Below are 7,500 nucleotides of genomic sequence, written 5' to 3' on the forward strand. Positions count from 1 at the left end.
CTTGTGTCGTCTCCCGTCCTTCCTCAACCGACATTCCCCTCTTTCCCAATTTGCAGTAGTCAGGGAAATTATAATTGTGCCTGTCATCTTCCAAAAATATGTATAGTAATTATTAAGAGGGTCTTTTATTTTTTTTAGAAAGACCCATTTATATGCTGTAAAGTAATCAGACCCATTGTCTTCTTGTTGATTCTACATTAGCGACCTTTCGCATAAATCTTTTCTAAAACCATTACGAATTGTTCGTTTGTAAACCTTCTTGAGTAACGAGCTTAGTATTGCTATTTGTTCTACCGAGTCAAAGGCCTTCTCATAATCTACGAAAGCTAAACAGAGAGGTATATTGTATTCTTTTATTTTCTCCATTAGTTGCTTCATCGCCTGCAAATGGTCTAAGGTCGAATATCCGCTTCTAAAGCCTGCCTGTTCTCTCGGTTGGTTTCCATCAAAAACTTGTCTTAGTTTATTTGAAAGGATCTTGGAGAATATCTTATATACATTTGATAGCAAGCTAATCGGTCGGTAGTTACAAAGGACCTTCTGGTTTCATTTTTTACGAAGCAAAATCACTATAGCATTGCACCACGATTCAGGAACGCTTTCTTGTCCTAAGCACAGAGTGTGCAACTGAGCTAATTTAATACGAACTTCTTTCCCTGCGTCTTTCAAGAGATCTATTGATATACCATTTTTCCCAGGTGCTTCTTCTCGATTCAGAGAAATCATTAAATGCAGAAACAAAATGGTAAAAAGAGAATGATAATATTACCAAAACCTTTACTCGTCGAAGACCTTAGTTAAGTCAGTAACTTCATCTGTAGACGTTAGTAGTGTACCAGACATTACAAGGAAAGAAGAATTTACTCTAGTATATATATATACATATATATATATATATATATATATATATATATATATATATGTGTGTGTGTGTGTGTGTGTGTGTGTGTGTGTGTGTGTGTGTGTGTGTGTGTGTGTGTGTGTGTGTGTGAGTGTGTGTGTGTGTGTTGAAGTATGGAAGACAAATGAGTGAGAGGGCAGTGAGCTAAACACAGAGGACAGTTGGAGTTTTATTCACTGACGTTCCGTCCTTACCAGGACATTCTCAAAGTACATACAATCTCAGAAAATGAACAGCTTATATAATTCATCCTTGCCGTGTTCCTCTCCCTCCATACTCTCATCCATTCTCAACACTTCTCATGTGACTCCGACCATGCCGCTTCTCCCTCCGTTCTCAATCGTCCTTTTGACTTTCTTAATAATTAAAGTGCCTGCTGCTCCTGCTAATTTTATAAACCCTTCCCTATGGTTGATGCAGGGGTGGGAAGTAATGTAGGCTGCCTCCACTATTTTACTTTTCTTTTCATCTAGACCTTTGTGGAGCACCTCTATCTTGTTCTAATCTGGAAGATGACCACATTGGTCTAAATGAACCACTAGCGAGTTGGAGGTTCTGTGAACTCTGACGTCATTTTTTGTGTTCATATGTCCACAGCTCCACTGATCTTCCCGTCTCTCCATAATATCCTAACGGACAACCACCACATGGTATATTGTAGATCGCGCCTTTCTCCATACCTATTTCTGATTTATTTTTATTCTTATTCCTGACAACCTCTCCTAATTTCGTACCCGTGGAAAAAGCAACGCTCACACCTGCTTTTGTGAGAATATGTCCCAACTCCTCCGCGTACTTCGAGTTGGGGACGGACAAAATCCCAGCCCTGCCTTCTCCGGACCGGTTGTCCTTCTTCCTTCTCATTATTACCGTTGCTTTCTTTCTCAATCTGTGCAGTAGTCCTTCCGGGTATCTGAGTTTCGTGAACACTTTGAATATATATTTAATTTCATCCTCTAAAAACTCTTCGCTGCAAATAACCACTCCGTTATAGGAGTAGTTATAGGATTTTTCTTAAGGGCGTACCGTAATCTATAAACTCCGAGGTTTATGTCTTCTGTTGGTCTGTAATGAACATTGACTACTTTTCTGAATAAATTATTGGGACAACTGAAAATTACCCTGCTCAGGATGTGAAGTATATTGGGGATAGACGGGTAGAGAATTGCAAACAAGAATAAAAGAAAATAAAAATTCAGTAAAATACGCACAACAGAACTCCGCGGTATTTCAACACGTCGCCAACAATAATCACCGCATAAATTGGGACGATGTAAAAATCATATTCAAATTAAAATGTAGTTATAAAAGGAAAATCATTGATTCTTCCTTGATTAAACAATTCCCTAATTTTAACATATCAAAAGGACAATGGTCACCTGATTATATAACCACCTTGGCAGTTAACAAATTACTTCCTTCTATTGTAAAAGCGGATGACTTGCCACAAAGCCCGCGCAGCAATATAGACGCCACCTGATATGTCATGTCCATGTTCCCTCACTCCACCTCTCTCCTCTGTATATAAGATAAGTGTTTTCTCTTGTCTTTGTATTCCATTTGAAGAGGATCACAGCAAGTGATCGAAATATACGGAAATTTTCATTTCCTTTCTTTTCTTAAATCTAATCGACAGTGGGTTTTTAGTGTATTTATTAATGTGTTACGACATTACTGGGCAGTGATATATATATATATATATATATATATATATATATATATATATATACATATATATATATATATATGTATATATATATATATATATATATATATATATATATATATATATGCAGGCAAACACATCACCGTGATACGAAAATGCAAAATAACCACAGGAGAAGGGAGACATCTATAGTTATTTTGCATCATATATATATATATATATGTGTGTGTGTGTGTGTGTGTGTGTGTGTGTGTGTGTGTGTGTGTGTGTGTGTGTGTGTGTGTGTGTGTGTGTGTGTGTGCGCAGTGGCTGATGACCACAGGCTCACTCGCTGACCCCCTGAGAGCCAAGAGATATGACCTCGATATGTCCTTAGTTTTCTGACCAGTAAAAGCTGTATTCTGTTCATAAATATTGAAAAATCGCATCTGAATTGATTAATGTTTTACTTGACTTGAACAAATCATCAATATTAAATGACGCTGTGAATTATATATATACCTATCTGTATCAAGGCCAAGTGATTTTTCACCAAATATTTTAAAGCCAATCAACTCCGATGACAAGATGTCTTGTCATTTGGTCAAATAAAACAAAAAATCATAAAACACCAAAATGTTTGATCAAACACCAGAAAAATATGACGTCAGTCCTCGCATCGCTGCGAGCGAAGCGAGGATTGACGTCATATTTTTCTGGTGTTTGATCAAACATTTTGGTGTTTTATGATTTTTTGTTTTATTTGACCAAATGACAAGACATCTTGTCATCGGAGTTGAATGGGTTAAAGCCAATCTCTTGCATACCTTTTGACACCTTCACTTTCATCTACACCGGGAGACGCTGAGTAGCTCTGCCGAGGCCGTCACCTTTACCCTATTAAGTGCTTGGACTGTTTGGGTATAAGAGTCACTGCTGGGAATCAGAGAGGAGTGCGGGATTCGAACTCACAAAAGAGTGAATGCGAGATAAGCAGGTTTCAGTTACGCCACCAGTAAGGTTTTAGTTCATCTCGATAGTCTATTCCTTACTGAGTGACACTTTTGTCTAAGCCTTTCTGTCGCCAGGCGATTTTATTCATCTCAACACCTTTCTCTTGATAACAAAGGAATTATATAATAAGAATTCTAGATAAAATTCTTTCTAAACCCAAAAACCCCAAATAACCGCTGGCCGAGTTGATTAAGGCGTTGTTGTTTGGGGCGACGGCCGAGATGATGGCAGTTCGAACCCTGCCACCGACGAGTTGAAGTAAGGGCATGGTTCATTAAATTTGCACACTACAAAGTCCTCTGTAAGGGTCACCGTCCTAGCCTCCTGATAGGGTGGGATCTGTGACGTTAAACCAAATCACATGTGTAGTCCTGAAGTTGTTTTCGTCACAGGATCACACACATCCTGCACACGTACCTTCACCTTGTGCACTATAGTCCATGCGCCCCAAGAAGTCCGTTGAAGGTGAGGTAGATGCGGGAACTCCATCACCCCCCACCTCCCCTGGTGCGACGCTGCCAATTTGTCCACCAATCATCGGATCGTCACTGTCATCTGTCACCCAGTGAGACCTCAACGTGGCAACATGGGGAAAAAAGCGCCGTTGCCACGTGTCATAGAATATATTCAAATCATTGTTGTAATCTTAAAAGGTCATAATCATTATACTACACAGTTTCCTTTACTATATACAGAAAGCATATAGAAATAAATAGCACAGAGATGGAAAATAAGAGAGGGAGAGACTTGTATTAAGGTTGATTTGGCATCATGGCTCACGACGTATGCCAAACCTTGAACGGACTCCTTATAGCGTAGGGCCTATAGTTAACGCAGATTACACACCCGTCACAATGTAAATGGCATCAAGCTAGTCGTTGGTATAAATTCTCTTTCCTCGTATAAAGAACAGCAAATTTTGTTTCCAAGTAATTCCATCAAATCTACATTTTTTTATTTTTTGTTGAATGGATTAGAGCATCACTACTTGAGGCGGAGGTCGAGGTGACTGTAGTTCGAACCCTGTCGCTAGCGAGTTGGACCAAAGATATGTTTCAATAAGTTGCACGTTGTAAATTCCTTTGTAAGGGGCCCCATCTTAGCCTCCTGACAGAAAAAGTTCGCGACGTTAAACCAAATAATCACTTCCCCTTCATCACTCATCGTGTCACGTCACAACCACAATTATTACATTTTAGGTCAACATGTAGAACTGCGAGCACGTGGCAATAATAGCTGGTGGTCTGAGCAGATAAATCTCCCGGACTGACACACACGTCGACCTCTCCCGTTTTCTCTTGCTCTTTCGTCACGTGCGGTCTGAGGATCCTGGTTCCAGGTCGCCATTTCTCGGTTATGCCACTGTGCCAGTCAAAAGGGTTCATCAAGTCAATGCCTTCAAGATGAAATGCTGTCAGTCTTCTCTTTGATTTTTGTTTGTTTGTTTGTTTTTATATATAATTTTGCTTATTCCTTTACCCGTTAACATTCTCATCCTTTGCTGCCTGAACAAAAAAATAAATAAAACAGTCTGTTCTTTTAGAATTCCCACCTAAATTATCTAAGGTTTTCTATTTATCGTTTACCACGTTCACGCCACTATTCTTTTTTTTTCAAAAGCCCAAAAGTCTCGGATTGTATTTCATTCTTTATTATTAGTGCTTATTTCAGAATTGTTTTACTTAAAACAAAAATTCTGGCTAATGCTTGCTGTGAAGCAAGTCGTGTTTGTTTACTTTCTTGCTCCCTCTCATCATCAATGTTCCCGTCAGCTTGTTGTAAATAACATTAAGCTTGACGATAGTAATATTTCACTCTGCAAACGTTATTATTAGATTCTGCCTTGTGAACCTTATGTATACAAAATCCATATTGCTGTAACCAGAATAATTTTGTGAATTAAGATCACCCTCCTTTGGACATCATTAGAAATCTAACCAAATTCAAAGGTAATAAGATAGTAAGCCTTCACTTTGTAAATATTGTCATTAAATTTTGGCTTTTGAACCCCTTTATCTGTATTGTTGTTATAAAAAATATTTTGTGAATTAAAATTACTCCCCTTTAAACACCACTACAGTCCCAACCTAATTCAAAAGTAATGAACCACGTGGCTTTACATCATTGACTTCCCTAAGAATCCAACGAAAGCTATAGTTCTTGGAACTTACCTTCAAAATTCTAACGGTGTGTCTTCCTTTAACTCTTCTCTTCTCTTTATCACAGTTCCTCACTCTTTCTCTCTCTCTCTCTCTCTCTCTCTCTCTCTCTTTCTCTCTCTTTCCAACGCCTCTTTTGCCGTCGCTCGGATTCCCTTCTCTCTTTTAAATCACACTCCTTCGCAGTTCACAATATTAACTCACTTGCAATTCCTCTCCCTTCACTTCACTTATTTCTTTCGAAGTCATCAAGAGGCTTGGGATGGAAGACTTTACTCCTCCAAGACCCTTCTCGACTGTCCCTTCTGCACGCTCGTGCCGACTGCTTTTACATTTTCATTCTTCCATTAAACTTTAAATTTCCTTTTTCACCTCTCCCGCCTTCTCTGTAATTCCTGCGCTTTTGTTCAACTTAGTCTCTGTCTCCCCACTTCTTTTAAGCTTAGATCGCTCTGTCCTTCCGTACAGATCCTGTCTTTGTCATGCTGTGGGTTGTTATTGTTGTTGTTGGAGTTATGATCGTACTTAAGACACAATACCGTCAGGTTATAGGCGGGGTCAGAGGCACCGTTACCTGTTGGTGAAACTTGTAGTGGTGGTTGTTGTGTTTGTGAAGTTGAAGCCGCTCCAGGATTGGTCTTTGGAAGCCGTTGTGCTGCTGGAAGTGAAAGAGTCTGCCGAGATAGCCGGAACACGCGCGCTACCAACCGTGGCCTTCAGCCTTGTGAAGCTTCTGCCAACACGCCCCCTCCCCCTCCTCTTCCTCCTCCCCCCTCCCCTCCTCCCCCTCCCCCTCCTCCTTTCCAGCCTCCTCAACCTCCTCTGCTGCTTCCTCCACCTCCACCTCTTTCCCCCCTCCTTCTATTCCCCTTCCTCTCCCTACACCCTTTCATCCTCTTCCTCTTCTTCCCACTCCCCTTTCTTCTTCTCCTCCTCCTCTTCCGCCCTTTTATTCTCTTTCTCTTCCTCGCTTTCCCTTTCCTTTCTTCCATCATTTCCCCTCTTTCTCCTCTTCCTCTCTTGACTCCCTTTTCCCCTCGTTTCCCCTCTACTCCAAATGGTTCGCTTTTCTCTTCTCCCGTCCTTCCACCTGCCCCATCTTTTTTCCACATTTTTGCGTCATCCATTTGATAGATTTTATGTCCATCCTCGCTCTCTTTTCCTCTTCCCCCATTCATCTTTTACGACAGAGCTTCATCTCTCCCTCTATCTATCTATCTATCTATCTATCTATCTATCTATCTATCCATCCATTTATCTATCTATTTATCTACCTATTTATATATATTTATCTATATCTATATCTACAGTATATCTATATCTATATCTATATCTATCTATATATCTATATCTACATATCTATATCTATATATCTTTTTTGAAAGATATAAAGATATATAGATATGTAGATATAGATGTATAGATAGATATAGATATAGATATAGATGTAGATATAGATATAGATATAGATATAGATGAATATATTTGACGCAGCCCGAAGGGATTTCTCCCCGTCTTCTCCTTTCCTGCATGAGGGGACGGAGAGGGGGGGTCGCCGAATTTATGAAGCGGCCTTGCTGTGGATGTGCTGTGTCTTGCGACTCTACTTCTGACCCAGGGCAGTGGACAGGATGCAGGGATGACCCGTCATCCAGGAGGTGCCAAGATAGGAGGGAGGGAGGAGGGTGGAGGGGAGTGGAATATATGGAAAATGAAATGGGTGGGAGTGATTTCTATGCCTTTTTCTTTTTGGCTACCCCCCGTGTAAGGGGGGAAAAGCC

General features: G+C 40.1%; 1 protein-coding gene across 2 annotated transcripts in view; it reads right to left on the minus strand.

Moving 5' to 3' along the window:
* The window catches only part of LOC143034030 (phospholipase A2-like), a 242,997-nt gene extending 236,563 nt beyond the window's left edge, over nt 1-6,434 (minus strand). Inside the window, exon 1 of one of the 2 annotated variants that reach the window (XM_076199894.1) lies at nt 6,294-6,434. The gene's annotated coding sequence lies outside the window, so the exon portion shown is untranslated. Of the gene's footprint in view, nt 1-5,731 lie in introns of both variants that reach the window. The other variant, XM_076199884.1, reaches the window with a different exon arrangement.
* Between the last annotated feature and the right edge of the window lie 1,066 nt (nt 6,435-7,500).

This window comes from Oratosquilla oratoria, chromosome 2 (genome assembly GCF_046742065.1).
Source record: "Oratosquilla oratoria isolate Oo_2021 chromosome 2, ASM4674206v1, whole genome shotgun sequence".
Lineage (NCBI taxonomy): Eukaryota > Metazoa > Arthropoda > Malacostraca > Stomatopoda > Squillidae > Oratosquilla > Oratosquilla oratoria.